An 18,128-nucleotide genomic window follows, 5' to 3' on the forward strand; every position below is an offset into this window, starting at 1 on the left:
CTATGGATGTAACGGTAGTCAGCTCTGCTTTCACACTCACGTGTGCTTGTGGGAAGCTGCAGACACTGCCAGGGATGGCTTAACCCTCGTGTCACAGGACCCTGGGCTAGCTAGAGCTGTGAAGGTAGAGCTGAAAGACTTTTGGACTCTGAAGATGGAGGTTTTATTAGAATCCTTGTTTTTAATTAGAGAGAACTCAAAGGCTATGTTTATAATTAGTAACTTAGATGTTTCCAAGATGAGTTCTACACCCTGAGGCAGCTTGGAGCAGCTCATGTCTGTGGCACCAAACTCTCACTCTCCTGCTGTCCCAAAGTTTAACGTGGCCCATGGGGCTGGTCTTGCACCTGGGCTGGCACCCAGATCACATAATGCTGGGCCAAAATGTGCCAAGGACCTTGCTAACAATTTAACAGCAAGGGCAGTCATATTCCAGCTTGGGAATATTGCCAAACGTTGTTTTCTAGCATGTATGCTACCAAAGCGATTATTTTAAATCAAAGAGATTATATAGGGATCACACACAATTTTCTGCTGGCCCACCGCAGCCCCGTGGGAGGAGATGCTCCACACTTTAAGCAATTGCTGCTTCTAGCTCAGGGGCTCCTCTGAGAAGCAGCAGACCTCACACCAGCACTCCTGTTCCCTCTTCCCTGCTCCTGTCTGAAACTCTTGTAGCCTGTGCATCAGCTGCAGGATCCCATCTTCTTACTGTGATCCTTTTGCCTGCCAGGCATTAAAGTTTCTCCTAGCCTTTAGCACCTCCCGATCTCCATTGTGCAGGAGCTCCCTCCACATCTCATCCTCCGGGCTCCATCCGGCCCAATCTTCTTAAAAGGAACTCAAGATAATAGTGAACAACCAAGTAAAACCCCAAATATTTTCTGTCACATCCAGGACTAATTTTAGGCCTTTTTAAATGTCTGGATTAAACCAGAATAAACTGATTCACTATGCTCTTGTTTTCAGAAAGCTCTAATTTTAGTTCCGACACTTGCTTCTTCAAAATTGTTCTCTCCCAGTACCCAAAATAGGACAGTCATCGACCTCTTACTCCTCTTGCAAATACAAAAAACAGTTTAGCACTTCCACAAACACATTCCCTTCAAGGACAATAATTGCAACACAATTGCAATTACACTTTGCAATTGCAAAGTGTAATTTACCTTTGCAATTTACACCCTTTACACCTGCAGCTTAAAGAATCAGGCACACGTCAGGCAGGTCACTAAGGGCTGGCCTTATTCAAGCTACCTATCCCAAAACAGGACCTGCAGAGGTGGCTATTTAATTTTTCCCTTCTTAGTCAGTCTTGATCCAACTCTGCTTTTGTTTACCCAGCTACATTTTCTCTTGGGTTGCCTTTAATGTAGGGCACAATCTCCACACTGAAATCCTCAGCTTGTCAGGCTGAATTTATTGCATTATTCCATATCATTGATCAGCATGTCAAGCACCTAGGTGAATGCTAAAGGAGCACTTAAAAGATAACAAACTATTATTATTGTATACCCTTAAAGCTCTGGTGAAAATCTGGTTACCTTCTACTTTCAAGAAAAGAAATCACAATTTTTGTTAGCCATACATTTGTACTCACAAGCCTCTGGGAGAATTTGCCACTCAGACATTCCAAGACAGAGAAATAAGAGTCTGTTGTAAAGGCTTGCTGGGTTCAGCTGAGGAGATAATTTTGCCTCTGTCCTTACATATGGTTTGATGGGGTTTGGGGTTTTTTCATATAACCATTCAAGCAAAAACTACAGCAGAACTTGCCTCCAGAGGGAGAAAACAGAAACCCCCCAGGCACCTTCAGAATATGAAAAAATACTACCAAAAAAAAGTACTTTTGATGCCCATGGGTGCAAGCAACTTTCATCAGGGAAGGGGGCCACAGCCACAGAATTTTAGCCCCCTTGTCTGCACCTACAGTTTTTTTATGCATGTTGCCAAAAAGTTGGCCAGGCTTTCAGATAGCATCATACCAGGGTGTGCAAATGAATCCTCCAACTCCCTTGTCTACCATCACAGATCCTAACGATCAATCTCTAGCAGCAACAGATATGGCACTAGAAAGGACAGGATAGGCTCAAAAGTTCTTCCTGGTTCCATGATGAAATACGGGCAGCCATCAGAAATAAAGAGGTTACTGGGTGTAAATCAAAAGGTATTAAGTATAGGAAACTATAATAGGTCCTAAAATTATCAAAGAAATATAACTGGCAGGACTAAGAACAATAAAAATGATTGTTTCAGTTGATTTGGATGAAAAAAGCTCTGAGCAATGGTGTAGATCCATCACTAGGTGAAGATAATATAATTTTTAATAGTAATGCAGAACACAGGGGACTATTCACTAAATACTTCTCTTCAGGTTTTGGAAAGAAATAGGATGATGCACTTTTTTTTTTTTGCATGAAAGGGATGAAATACCTGTCTGTATATAGTAGAGTACTTACTAAAAACAAATTAAAACCTTAACTCATTATTAACTAGGAATAGAAGATTATATAATAAATAGGCATGAATAATTAATGTTGAAGAGTTCTTGAAGTGACAGATGAGGATACATCTGGTTTATAGCTTTTCCTCCTTCATGCACCTTGGACTGCTGAGGAAGCTCCAGCAGGCTGAAAGAATCGTGGTCCAGATGGACAGAAAAGATGCCTGGGTAAGCGCAGAGCCGTCAGCCTAATATCAATGCAATTAAAGTAACAACAACAAAAAAATAAAGCTATATTGTAATGTAATACAATTCACATGATTCTATTGAAAATATGCCTCCTCCAAAAAAGCCTCACTCCTGACTTTAAAAAGATGTTTAAAAACAGTTTTAAAAGTTCTTTACTCATAATAGTGTTCAGCGAAGTGTCTGAATGAACGCTACAGGCTGTGCGCCGTACAGTATCGGTAAAGCCCACCTTAAGTTACAAGGAAATGGTTTGTGTCTCAAAATGTTATTGAAAGCACAAAGTGATACTGGATGTAGGGTTTCAGAGGGATAAATACAAGAACAGACATTTTTCAGCATTTTCATATGGTTTTGAAAGCTAAGATTCTTTTGACTAAACTTGAGGCTAGAACAAAGACTGGTAGAAAAGGTAATAACAATTAGAGAACGTCAGCCCTGCTTCATGATCAGGTTAGTTTGTTAAGCTAGTCCCAGCTGAATGAAATCTGTCTGAATATAACCATCTAATATGATTTATATATAAAGCAACACAGAATGAAAGCCATTACTACGGATGCTTGAAAGGAGTGACTGCAAAAGGGATTTAGAGTAAAAATGGTTCGACAGTTCAGATGGGTTAGGTGTGCTTAGACTCAGCAAGAAAAGGAATAAAAACGCAGACTACAAATGTGTATTTGGGTGCTGAGTACACTGGTATTAAAACACTGAAAGAAATTCTGTTGTCCAAAACTGACAGTGAAATGATGGGGCAGAAGCCAAAAGCCACAAAGAAAAATAGCTGAAGAGCTGAAGAAATTGCTATAAAGGTTTTTAGCTTGGCAAAGAGTAAATAGAGAAGTTGTAACATACTTTCATGGGACAAAATGTTAGATACTTAATGACTTTCATTTAGAAAGGCATGAAAAGAAGAGATTAGAATTGGAAGACAGAAAATGCCACACAGGAAATAATGCACATATTCTAATATGTATTAAAATGAATAAGCATTGGAAGAAATTATCACATGAATTGCTGAATTCTCCATTTCTCTGTGTCATCAGATCAAGACAGGATGAATAAACTTCTCAAAGATAGGTTTCAACTTTGACTTTACTCACATAGAAAATGCAGTTTTGTTCTACCTGATTTTCATCCTCAGCGTTGTGGCACCAATGCTAAAATTAAGAGCATGTGGTAGAGAGGTATAACAGAGTGGCGATCCAAAACCATATCCTGGCCTTGAACACTACTAACTGGATCCTAGGAAAATTAGGACGTTGCATTCCTTTAAAAAGCACTGCAGGATGAGTTTTGCCTGCTTTCTCCTCAAATAGTTTAAAAGAACTTTGAATCCTATAGTAGTAGAATTTTATGGTAGAGTACCATTTTATATTGTATTTTCAGTACTTTCCCAGATTATCCTTTTTATTTCTCTCAGTTTAGGAGCTAGGATATATTTGCAGCTCTGCAGCTCCTCTTCAGCCTTTTGCATGTGCCCACTGTCCTGTGGGCACAGGTAATTACATTTGTATATCTAGATTGTGGATCCCAGACCCTGATCTTGTGGATCCCAGACCCTGGCAGTTTGTATTACAGCTCCCCAAACTGTGGATCAAATTTTCCTCTGTGAAAAAGAGAGAAACTGGAAAGAAATCGAAAGTTAAATATTGCAAATTCAGTTACCTTCTGTTAAACTCATTCCTAAATGGAAAAGAAAAAAGACAACAAACATGTAGCGGGAAAAGAGAGATTAGGAAATGATCTCTGATTTATGATTCAAAGAATGCTCACAATGGTAACTTTATTAATATAAACCAGAAAATACAAATATATTCCTAACACAATTTGTACAATTTGAAAAGCTTTGTGGCTTATTCCTCCTCTAGATTTTTACGTCTGTGGAAATATAATTGGTGCAGCCCTCTTCTGACATTATAGGAGTTCACCAAATGTGGGTTTGATTGAGTTTGTGGATTTTTTTTTTTCATTTTGACAGTTTTAGTGTTTCAATAGAAGCATTTTGATTTTTTTAAAAAAAGACTCCGCCAAAATCTACTTAAAGTCTCTTGCATTAGATGAAACTAATCTAAATTGTAGGAAATATTAGGCAAAAAGGCACAAAACCCAATCACAGAATCATAGAATTATTTAGGTTGGAAAAGACTTTTGAGGTCATTAAGTTCAACCGTTAACCCAGCACAGCCATGTCCACCACTAAACCATGTCCCTAAGCACCACAACTACATATCTTTTAAATACCTCCAGGGATGGGGACTCAACCACTTCCCTGGACAGCCTGTTCCAATGCTTCACCACCTTTTTGGTGAAGAAATTTTTCCTAAAATCCAGCTTAAACCTCCCTTGATGCACCTTAAGGCCATTTCCTCTTATCCTATTGCTTGTTATTTGGGAGAAGAGACCGACTTCCACCTGCCTACAGCCTCCTGTCAGGTAGTTGTAGAGAAGTTAAGGTCCCCCCTGAGCCTCCTCCTCTCCAGACTGAGCCCCCCAGCTCCACCGTGTCCCCCCCAAAGCTGTGCCACAGCCCCTTCCCCAGCCCCTGCCCGGCTCTGGACACGCTCCAGCCCCTGCGGGTCTGTCTTGTGCTGAGGGGCCCAACACCGAACCCAGGGTTCAAGGTGCGGCCTCACCAGTGCAGAGTACAGCAGGATGGCCACGGCCATGGCCCTGCTGGCCGCACTGCTTCTGATACAAGCCAGGATACTGTTGGCCACCTTGGCCACCCGGGCACACTGGTGGCTCATGGTCAGCTGGCCACCAACCAGCACCCTCAAGTCCTTTTGCTCCAGGGAGCTTTCCAGCCACTCTTCCCCAGCCTGTAGCATTGCCCGGGGTTGTTGTGACCCAGTATATAAGAACCCGATGTATACGAGAACCTCTGGAATATGTGAAGTGTAATAAAGCAGGCAGAGTGTTTCCTCCCAGCTTTGCTTCCTTGAAGGCAGCGGCACCACCATAATGGTGCTCTGGGTGAGCTTCTTATCTTCCCCAAGCACAAGCTCTCTCCTTTCTTCTGTATCATTCGTAGTCCCCTTTGCACCCCTGTACTTTTGCAAGTATAACTTAATTCTCCAATGCACTTGGGGATCATGAAATGAAATGCATTTGAGATGTCTTGCTACTGTTATGAACTAATTAATGATGCTTTAAGGAAGAGAAGAGCAGGCAGCAGCAACATGGTTTGTCCTTTGCTACCGTAGGGTTTGCAACGAAAGGAGCAGCCACATGAAACAAAAATGTTCTCTTGTAGCCAAACAATGCACATCTCTTCTGTCATCTACAGTCAGCAATAATTCATGTCAGAGCTCCACAGGGCTTCAGGATAAAAGTAGGCTGGCCGAGCTTCCCTACTCTAAAAGTGAGTTAGATACCAAGTGCAGCAGGAGGTCTGCCTTCTCACACGTAGTTTACTTCAAATAACCTCGTTGCAGGCATTCATGCAGAAGGAGAGGCTGAGACACTTGGATTTGCTCAGCCTCAAGAGGAAAAGGGAAAGAGAAGATCTTGTTGCCATCTGCAGCTACCTAATGGGAAGGTCTAGAGAAGATGGAGACCATTCTTAGAGGTGCACAGTGAAAGGATGGGAGGCAAAAAACATAAGTTGCAGCAAGGGCAAATTCTGACTCAACCTGGCCGGGGGGAGGGGGTAAAACACTGGAACATAGTTATCCAGAGAGGCTGTGGAGCTCCATCATTGGTGACACCTGGAACTTGATTGAGGAAGGCCCCAAGGAGCCTGTTTGAGTTGGCTCCTCTTTGAACAGGGGGTTGGAATAGATGATCTCCAGAGGCCCCTTCCAACCTGAATTATTCTATGATTCTATGTAATTCCTGGATAGTTTCCAGAGCATTCCCTATTAGTCTAACTGCTCCTGTTAACATCAGATTACTGAACGTTTTTTGAAAACTCCATTCCCTAGTGTTAGTAATATATGGCCTTAAATGAAGCAACTTCATCACACTATTTTTCTTTCTTGTGGTTCAAAAAACTATTCATATGTACTTCTCCTTCTGTTTAAGTAATGCTTTTCAGCTAGAGACAATTATTTCCACAGTATTTGACTGTGATATCAAGTAAAGAGGTTGTCATTGAGCCTTTCAAAAGAGGCCCTACCTCTCACTGACACCCCTTCATTCCACAGGGATCTGCTTTCCTTTCTACAACAAACAGAAAATCTTCATTTTTCTAATAGATTTTATCTTTTTCTTCTGTTCTTTGACCACAGCTGCTCTCAGATTCTAATTATCTGGGAAGATGTAACACAGCTCTGAAGACCCAACGTGACATTTGCTGCTTTTAAGGACACCCCTTCCACTGTTCCATTTTTCCCTTCCCTTCTGACAGGTCTGGATTTGTAAGATTAGCATCAGATTTTTTAATTTTTATTTTTTCTTTACTTCATTTTCTGGTCATTTAGAAAGCCGAACTAGTCAGTGCAGAGGCAAAACACCAGAGTGCTGCAAGGGAGCAGATTGGGTTGCACTGCTAAAAATTATTTTATATTTAGGCTAAGATTTGATGATGTAATGACTTCTACAATGTCTACAATGACGGCACATATATCTGGCCTAGTCATTTACACTGTAATAATAGACAATGGATACAAATTAGTAGATGCTTAAAACAGATCACATGGATCACTGCAAGTTGTAGACCTGTTCTGCTCATTCTTGACTGTAAAGGAAGTCTAGGGATAAGAAGTGGTTGCCTAAGCATGGGAGGCTGATACCACGTGTGATGCTCCAACTATCTCACTTGGCTTTAGCTGCTGTGAACTCCTGCCCCCCATCTGCCAGCCCTGTGCCGGGGCCCTCAGGCACTGCTGTCTATCAGCCACATAGGGTGTCACAGCTGCCGCACTGGGAGCTGGATCACTAGGGATATCCACGTGGAGGAACTCAAATTTAGGAACTTTAATATTAAATTGATGCCAACACCTGATATTAATTGTGAATCACACTCCATCTTCAATGTAAATGACAGATTTCCAGGCAAGTGAAATGGCCCAGAATTTTCCTGTCCCCTTCTCCATAATTTTAAGAGTATAAAACGCCACCCTATTCTTGTATAGTTTGAGCTATACAACTTCAGAGATTTCTTTTTGTAAAAAAAAGAAAATGCAGGGAATCCACAGAATCATAGACTGGTTTGGGTTGGAAGGGGCCTTAAAGATCATCCAGTCCCACCCCCCTGCCATGGGCAGGGCCCTTCCACCAGCCCAGGCTGCTCCCAGCCCTGTCCAGCCTGGCCTTGAGCCCTGCCAGGGATGGGGCACCCACAGCTGCTCTGGGCAGCCTGTGCCAGTGTCTTGTCACCCTCACGGGGAAGAATTTCCTCCTAATAGCTAATCTAAATCTCCCCTCTTTCAGTCTAAAGCCATTCCCCCTTGTCCTGTCACTGCCTGCCCTTGTAGAAAGCCCCTCTCCAGCGTCCTTGTCGGCCCCTTTAGGCACTGGCAGCTGCTCTAAGGTCTCCCCGGAGCCTTCTCTGCTCCAGGCTGAACAACCCCAACTCTCCCAGCCTGTCTCCACAGCAGAGGGGCTCCAGCCTCTGATCATTGTCACAGCCCCCTCTGGACTCGCTCCAACAGGTCCATGTCCTTCTCCTGTTGGGGGGCCCAGAGCTGGACGCGGCACTGCAGGTGGGGTCTCACCAGAGCAGAGCAGAGGGGCAGAATCCCCTCCCTCGACCTGCTGGCCACGCTGCTGGTGATGCAGCCCGGAGCATGGCTGGCTTTCTGGGCTGCAAGTGCACACTGCCGGGCCATGTTGAGCTTCTGATCCATCAGCATTCCCAAACCCTTCTCCTCAGAGCTGCTCTCAATCCATTCTCTGCCCAGTCTGTATTTGCACTTGGGATTGTAAATTAACATCTTTTCATTGCCGTAATAAAATTCTGCATTAAAACAGTTCTAGGAACTTTCAGAAAAAGAAGGTAGAACCCAGATGCATTTTTTCTTTTTGAAAGCATTCTTATTAAACAAAATATGCAAATATGCAAGTTTTAAAGGATAAGTATGTACCTCATGTAAAAAATAGCTTATAGTTAGCTACATGTGGAAATATCTCCAGATTCGCACATTTTCTGAGTCTCCTAATCCTGAAGAGACAAACTTTTTCCTCACTTTACAGCTCCACATTTAGAAAATCAAGATACAAGCTGCTAAGTGTGTACAATCAGTTCTGAAGAGTTTCACAAATGACACTGACCTCTACTTCTCATTTACTGATCACAGCCACCACCACTAATTTGTGGGGAATCACAGGATACCAAACATTGCTTGCCTAAGCCTTTAAATAATCACCAGTCAAACGCCTCTCCAAAAAAGCTCATTATGCCTCTGAAGTGTAGTAGTCTGGAAAGATTATGACCAGCACTTTTAAGCATGCCCAGTGATGTAAGAACTCAAACTACCCACTTTGGGTCCGAATTGTCTAAGTATGAGCATTTGCAGTTAGCGGACCTGCACATACAACCAACAAGCATTAGTTGAGAATATGAAAGTTAATTGGGCTGAATTACACCGACATGATTCATGCTGAGCACCCAAGAGTGGAATTGCAATTTGACAGGTCAGCCAGTGGCTAAGGAATGAATTCCCAACACAATGGAGGGAGTCAGACCTCACCAGATTTGCTTTTAAACATTGTTTTTCATCTTGTTTGAAATAATATGACTATGTAGTAATATGCATGTACAGATAATTCAAAAATCCAATTGAAACACTCCTCTGCCCACACTGTTTTTCTTCAAAAGGTGAGATGAGAGGGACTGTTGCTGGCATATGTTAGTTACCCTAATTAATGCAGGCCTGGAAGGTGTTTTGAAATTGCAGTGACAAAAAAAAAATCACCAGTTTATAGCTATGTAAAATCAATAGCGCTTTTTCAAAAGCTTTCTGCTTTTCCTGCCCTTTGGATGCATGATATTATATAATCCATGTTGCCAGTAAAGGAGACTGATGCTAACCACAGACAAGATCTCATTAGTTTCTGTAAGTTTTATACAACTGAGTAATCATATTCAGCCTCAACCAACAAACATAAGAATGAGTAATTTATTTTCTAAATAGGATGCCAAGGGACAACTCTTCCTACAACTATTGTCCTATAAACATCCAACTTATGGACATAGCGATTTGATTGCATAGTCTGAATTGCACCACTTCTGCTAAAGCGGAGGGAAAAATATTTTCAGGATTACAGCTGCCACAATAGCATTTTTGATAGAATAGATCAAACATGAAAATCATGAGTCAATTCACATCACAGGCACAGCAACTTCTCATCTGCCTAAACACACCATGTAGACACAGTTTAAATTATGAGCATTTTGTGTTTTGTTTGTTTTTTTTTTTTTAATTCTCTAGCAAGTCAATTAACCAGCACAAAATGGAGAAACGAGCATTTGGTGGGAACTACAGGGAGAAGACAGCAGGTGCTTGATAAAATAAGAACAGAAGACAAATTGCGAAATCAGCTTTATAAAATAGTTAAGCAGCTCTATGGGCCAGCCAGAACAAGAACAAGCCTGGTATAAAGGTTAGGTAAAAATTTTAAAAAAAAAGCTTAAATGGATTTCACTCCAAAATTCCAAAAAGTGGTCAGTGTCTAAAGATGCAAGGTACCCACTCAGTTTTGTAAAAGCATTTAGGTGAATGCCTAACCTGAAATCAATAGCTGTTACTCAACACACCTATTTCATGGATTCTTGGACATCTTTGCAAGTACCTAAGAAGAAATATTTGTAATCTGGTCTTTAGAAGCCTTGAGTATTTTTCCTTAAAAGCCAAAGACATACTCACTGCTAAAAGCTTCAGTCAGTTTTAAAAGCAAAAAGCACTCTCCTATGGATGCTATGGTCTCATCAGTGCTTTTGAAAATTTTAGCCAAAGTTGGATGAAGCTCAACATGGCCCAGTAATGTGCACTTGCAGCCCAGAAAGCCAACTGTATCCTGAGCTGCATCACCAGCAGCGTGGCCAGCAGGTCGAGGGAGGGGATTCTGACCCTCCACTCCGCTCTGGTGAGACCCCACCTGCAGTGCTGCATCCAGCTCTGGGCCCCCAACAGGAGAAGGACATGGACCTGTTGGAGCGAGTCCAGAGGAGGCTGTGAAGATGATCAGGGGGCTGGAGCCCCTCTGCTGTGGAGACAGGCTGGGAGAGCTGGGGTTGTTCAGCCTGGAGAGGAGAAGGCTCCGGGGAGACCTTAGAGCAGCTGCCAGTGCCTAAAGGGGACGACAAGGACGCTGGAGAGGGGCTTTTTACAAGGGCAGGCAGTGACAGGACAAGGGGGGAATGGCTTTAAACTGAAAGAGGGGAGGTTTAGATTAGCTATTAGGAGGAAATTCTTCCCCGTGAGGGTGACAAGACACTGGCCCAGGCTGCCCAGAGCAGCTGTGGGTGCCTCATCCCTGGCAGGGCTCAAGGCCAGGCTGGACGGGGCTGGGAGCAGCCTGGGCTGGTGGAAGGGCCCTGCCCATGGCAGGGGGGTGGGACTGGATGATCTTTAAGGCCCCTTCCAACCCAAACCAGTCTATGATTCCACGATATACTTAAAATTATTTTTCCTGACCTAGGTAGTATTATTAATGTTAGCAAAGTAAATTCTATTCCACGCAACTAGATCTTCTGCTCAGGCTTTCATCTCACATTTCAATTACTGCAATTTCTTTTTCCCTGTCACTGGCAAATGAAATCTTGTTTCACTGAAATCTATCCAAAATTAATTTTCCCAGATCTTTGCTTTGATCAGCTTTTCCGTGAGACATACAAAACTGTAACAGTATTTAATTTGGCAGTATTATTAGGCTGCAGTCCATCTTACTGATCATTATTGTCTCACTGTTTTCCTTGCACTTTATCTTCTGCCTTGCTGCAAACATCTCTAATCACATTTTGTACATAGAATATAACTGGTTTGGGCAGGGGTAACATGTAAGTTCCGTATTTCTAAAAACCATGCGGCAGAAAAAAACCCTGTGTAATTAAGGGTCACTGGGATAATACAAATAAATAACAACACGTAATAGCCCCTGGTCTTTGGAAAGAGTGAATTGTTTTTGAAAAACTGATTTTATATAGATTTATGTGCGTGCTCACACAGACGTACCTATACGAATAATGGGATATATTTTATCCCATATTCTCACATTCAGCCAAGTGGACATTGTCAAGTATTACTGTGCAAATATTTAAAGATTGCTTCATCCTAAGGAAGACATCACATTGGAGAGAAACGTGTTCAAATGCTCGCAAAGCAGCCCAGCACTGAAACATCTGATGGGTTTATAACAGACTGTGTCATTATAATCCAAAAGCTGTGAACAGGAACATCTTGTCGATTTTGTTTGTGGTAGACTTGTTGATGGATTTTGAGGGCTGACTGAAGGCAACTATTGTTATTTCGTGAGCACAGCCTGTACCTGAGCTATGACCATCACACCTGACTGAAGCCCAGAGAGCCTGAACCTGCCGCCCCTTGCGTGCCGCTGACCAGTGCCAGCTGGGAAGTGCCTGGTGGCCTCTGGAAGATACTTTTTTCTGCAGCATCCTTGCATAATACAAACATTAGTTTTGAACATTAATTATAAATCCCACTAGCCCACCTAGAATGCTGAAGAAGGCAGCAGAAACATCTTGCCTATGAAGTATTTCAAATGCAGACCAAACCTGTACGTGTTAAAAAATCTGCATTCCTCCGAAAGAAATAGGTTTGATCCAAACCCCAGAGTGAGTCAGGCAGTATCAGATGGGGGGGGGGGGGGGGGGGGGGGGGAGGGTTTGGGGGTGCCCAAGCCTTCATTAAATAGAAGAGAGCCTGCTACAATGTCTTTTATGCTGAAGCACAACCTAAAGTGTATATGGAAAGTGTGTTGCCATAGGAACCACTTTGCTGAAATGAGTAGGAGAAGTGAAGTGCAGGGGGGGAAGAGAAGCATTTAATGAGAGAGGGAAAGTACTGAATACTACTGCATGTAAGAAGCTGTTGAATTTGTAAGATATTAGCCAGATGTTAGTAAGGTGATTAAACTCAAAAAAGCATATCAGAAAAGGTAAACATAATCCCGTGACTAATTGGGAGGAAAAGAGCTAATTGTAACGGAACAAAACAGAAGTGTAGTCAGCTTTCAGCCTATACAGCTACCCAAGTACCGACAAAAACGTAGAGCAACAGTGTTATGAAATTGGCTTCAAACCAAGATGATATGTAAACTTCATAACACAAGAAAAAAAAAAAAGGAGGGAAAAAATTACTATTAGCTTTGATTTTCTTTCAACAACAATTTAAAAATAAATTCAGAAACAATTTAAAAATAAGGTAATTTTTAGAATTCAGTCACTTAGTCCACACAGTGGGTAGTACAGATGGATAATAAAAGAGGTCACGGGGAATGTGAAACCTGGGTGATACTCCCCTGTATCTCCCGTTAGAGATGCAAAGAGGAAAAGTGTCGCCCTCTACTTGCCTTGCAGTAGTAAGGAAAAAAACCCCCAAACATCTTTAAACCACTGTTATCATCAATAACCACATTACTAACAGCTAATAACTCCGGGCTGACTAAAAGAAGAGACCTGCTGTGCTATGAATTATATACCTAGAGAATAACTGCCTCCTCCTTAGAGATAAATAGATGAAAGAGGCACGGGCTGCGGAGAGAGCATACCACACAGAAACAAACATCAATTATCTTGGTATGTCTTGTGCAGAGAGTTAATTAATGCACAGAGAAGTGCAGGTACATGGGGCCTTTCAAGGGATAACGAAGGATGAGGTGAGGATTAAAGAGGAAGGCAAACGATCCTGGGGCAAAGATAAAGCACAAAGACCAGATGGGGGGTGAGGGTAGTAGGTGAGAAGACATGCTCAGAATGGCAAGACCTGCTGAGGACCAAGATGTCCACGTGGTGCTCGGGGATGGCGGTGAGATGGAGTTCCCATTTTACTCCTCTAGGCTAGGCGGTCTCCCCTGGAGCAGGAGGGAAGAGACAAGGCAGGTCTTGCCTGGTGGCAGCATGGGGAGATGGGATTCAGGCCGGAGAACAGACGAGCCTCAGCTGTCCTGCCCTGCTCGGTGGCAGGTTGGCTCAGGACATGCCCTAAAAGCAGGTGTACCTGGAGCCCAAGGAGAGGTTCACAATGCCTGAAAAGCCAGTAGAGGAAACCAAAGGGTGCATCATGCAAAATCTCTAAGAGGGCTTCCAAAGTACAACATACAGGGCTCTGCCCTACATGATACAAGATTAATAAGCGTGAAGAAATAATCTTTTATTCTTTGCTTGCAGCAAAGACTACATCCAGAGATAGAATATTGGTTGATTTATTTGTAATACTGTAAGGGTGGGTTACATGGTTTTGATTTATATCATAAAGGAAATGCTAGAACAATGCCTATACAATACACTGCAATAATATACATATTACTGTATTTTTTTCCTTTAGTGACAATAGTTATACCAATAAAATTGTCAAGATTAAATCAGAATTTATTAATTCATTTTAAAAATTAGTCCTGTTCTTAAACTGTAATCTACAGACTAAATCTGGAACTCTTTATTTAATTCTCAGGCAAAACTTTTAATTTTAGATCACAATTTGCTAAATAAGGGCTACATGAAGCCTTGAGCCTTTTTCTACTGTAATTTTATATTCACTCTAGAATATATGTTGTCTGAATGACAGAACCTGAATGTATAGATTCAAATAATATCAAATATGTTGATAGATGTGAAAATGTATGAAAATGCATATGTATTTAAATATATGGATAAAGTGAAGAATCTGAATAATTTCCTAAACTGTATATTATCTATATGAGATGCAAATAAAAAGATTCTCTACAGTTTAAATGCATAGAGTTGATTCAGTTTTCATTTTATACAGGGAAGTAGGGGAGGAGGAAAGAAAAGGATTATACAGCCCTTAAATAGCTATGTTAGCTGCTCAGATTTTCAAGGCAACTAACCATTTGAAGTCACAAGGCTTTGGCAATTTACAAACACTAACCATCTGCTCTCCAGTTTCCAGAAATCAACTGCATTGAAAAGACATCCAACTGCATATGAAACAAAATAAGGGAGCCACAGCTAGGAACATCACTAAGGAAAGAAGGTCACAGCAAGGAACAATGGTAGTTTCTCACATTTCAAAGAACCCTTTTGGTTTCCTACGGTGACACGAGAAGCTTTATTCCTGTGGAGCATGTGTTCTTTCTCATTAATTTCTGTGCTTTTAAAGATCTGGAGCTGGATCTCCGTAGCAAAACTTCATCAGTACATCTGTGTCTCATATTGGAGATGTTTTCCCACTTGATTTATTTTTCTTTTTAACTGTACATTTCAAAGTATTTTTAGCATTTCCCTTCTAAAACCTGGGATAACATTTAAAATAATAATGAAATAACTCAGTCTTGGTAAACTATAATTCCCATGGCCTTACTGAATTAACATTATCAGTTGACATTTCCAAAAAAAGCCGACACTAGAAAGGACTGTTCATTTCAGAAAGAGACTCCATTACAAAAGTTTCTCCCAGACATGGATCTGAAAGAAACTGGTCAGAATACACTGCCCAAGGGTGCCTCTGAACTATATCTTTATCTATGACTGACTACCTATCCATCCTCACTAGGGATATTCCACCCCCCCACCCCCGTAGTTTTATATGAAGAATTTACATTTGCATGCTTGTTGTGATTGCAGTAAAAGCTCACTGACCTGCATGTAAGAGAAACAGCCCCCACAGGGCAGAAAAAAACAGCTGCAGAAAAATGAGTGCCACACAGATACCTGAATAATTCACCACAATTAATGTTATTATCATAAATCCCATGGGAAGGAATAATGCTTTGCCACTTATAAGGCATTGCCCTCAGCAGAATTTTTAATGCTGAAGTTAATACAGGGCATATCGCTGTACTCCACAGGTTTCTCATCAAAATCCATTCCCCACTGGATAATACAAATTACAGATGAGACCGCAGGGATCTTAGGAAGAAGAAAGCCCCTCTGAGCCAAAATCAACAGCAGGAGGATTCTGCAATAAAACTCAAGTACTAAGTGAGACTACAGTATTTAATTGAGACTACAGCATGATATAACTGGAACTGATTTCCTACTGCAACTAAACAGCTGTACTAATATAAAAAAATAGCCACAGGACAGATTCCCCTCCTTATTCCCCATAAGCAGGCGCTGGCATCTCTCCAGGACGGCAGACCCGTGCAACACCCTTGCTGTACCAGCATCACCACTAAAATAGCCAAAAGTTTATCTGATAGAGGTTTAGCACAACAACCCATAACATTGAAACATTCCTGGTCAAGGGGAAATCACAGGAATATCATCTCTTGGGCTCCTCTGGCTTCAGTCAGAACGAGCTCATTCCATTGGGAAACTCCTATAAAAGCCCCATCTTTAAACGACCTTTCACATGCAGAAGCTGCATCACGACTCACACTAGACAGATAACAAACTGTGCTCACCTTTCCTGTCCTCTTCATATGTCCAGGTAGGATTTCTGCTCCTTACAACGGGGCTTGTCTAGACAGCAATCTACCTGCTGCTGTGTTTCCTTATCCCAACCCTTCTAGTCACTGCCCTTCTTCCCCACGTATGTTAATTGTGAGTTCAGCTGGCACCTGTGTTTCATAGGTCTTTAAAGCATCATGAATGCTGATGGCATGGCTTGAGCATACAAAACCAATTATGCTATTAGTATCTAATTAATTAGTATCTAATTACCACCATAGTCTGATTTCATTAGTTGCTAACTTGGAAACTGCTAAAAGCCACAAGCAAAGCTGAATTTCCTCAGAAAAATCATAGCATTGGCTTTACAGTGGTGCTGAGTATTGTAAACACAGAGCTTTCTACTCGGAGCATACTGCTTGCAAAGTCATAGGGAAGGGAAGAGGTGAAGACAGTATATAGACCTATTTTTATTAAAGCCAAGGAAAAAGCAGGGGGAAAAGTAGGTGCAAAACTACCAGATAAAACTTAGTGAATCCAAAGATCTTCCTAGAGTGTATGTACACAAATTAAAAGCTTTGGAAGCTAGGAGACACAATTAATTTCAGGTGCATCTCAGTAGCTTCTCTGACCACCCAGCTATTTTCCCTTTTGCAGACAGACTCCTACTGGCTCTGAAGTGCCCTGACCCAGCCAGATGTGAACCAGCTCTGAAGTAACGTTAGTAGTCCTTCTGCACCTGGGCATCTATTAGTGCCTCTAAGAGGAAGGATTCTTTGTCTGCCCGCAGTGCTCTGCTGATGCTTCTGTGCAGCTTTTGCATAAGAGTTTGCTGCTATCCAGTTGCTTTGGGGTGGTCACTGCAGACAGTGTGACCTTGGCCTCTGTCCTGGCATGTTCCCATACCCCAAGGTAATTCTTTCTTTCTTTTTTTCTCTTTTCCTTCCCTAAATAAATGTAGTTTTCTCTTGGATCTGTTCCTTGGGCTGGTTCCTCAACGGCATCACTCAGCCCTAAACCAGTTGTTCTGGCATCCCCGGGGCAATTCATTGACTCAGCCTTGGAAATGTTTCAGAATCAGTAGAAATGCACTATGTGGGTGCTTATCTCTCTGCTGTCCACAAAAGGAAATTAGATACCTAAGCTGCCTATAATTCTCTGAGTTAAAATTTGGTCAGATTGTATTATCCTCCGAGTTCCTTTTTTCCTGTTACTGTTGGTAATCTTTCATGTACCAGGGAAACTTCTGGAAGCAATCACATTGAAAACAGTACATTTTCCCCAAAAGACTCAGTTTCAGTTAGCTAGGATAATCTCATTTTAAAAAGTCCTTAGAAATTCCTGTCTGTTTTACTTGGGAATTATCTTATTTATTATGACTTTTCAATATTTTGATCTTCAGTTATAATTATTAGTGGCTTCTCCTTAGCTTTACTTCCTGTTTTTTGATCTCATCAGCATGCAGAAGAAAACATGTCCCAAAAGGATCTATTAATGAACCTGGCTGGTATAATCAGGAGAGTTTCTATGGAAAAGGCAATCCTGTTTCTGCAGTGAATAATATTTTTGCAAATTTGAAAATAATAATTGCGTTTCTGAGTGCTGTTTTTTCCTCCAGAAAGGGAAATTATTGAGAAACAGCAATTATCAATCATGAAAGGATTGATTTCATGAAACGACAAACCATGAATGTAGGTGAACAATAAAGGATGCCTTGCAATGCCCCATATTGGCACAAAGTGGGGGGTGGGGTGGGGGCGGGAGGACTCCCACCATCTGCAGTTTCTTTTTCATCTTCCTATTTCCCCATCAAGACTGAACACCCTATACCCTGATTCATTTAAGGGTTTTGTTGGAAAGTACCAGGCTGTAGGTAAGCTTAGTGGAGAGAAGGGAAAGAAGAAAATTAACATTACTTATGAACACAAACAGGAAGTCGGGAATTGATTACAGCGATTATAACAGCGG

At 41.7% G+C, this 18,128-nt stretch overlaps 1 protein-coding gene across 22 annotated transcripts in view; it reads right to left on the reverse strand.

Moving 5' to 3' along the window:
• Window positions 1-18,128, reverse strand: part of DLG2 (discs large MAGUK scaffold protein 2) — a 1,040,329-nt gene that overhangs the window by 139,788 nt on the left and 882,413 nt on the right. The window lies entirely within an intron of this gene.

Source organism: Falco peregrinus, chromosome 4 (assembly GCF_023634155.1).
Source record: "Falco peregrinus isolate bFalPer1 chromosome 4, bFalPer1.pri, whole genome shotgun sequence".
NCBI classification, from domain to species: domain Eukaryota; kingdom Metazoa; phylum Chordata; class Aves; order Falconiformes; family Falconidae; genus Falco; species Falco peregrinus.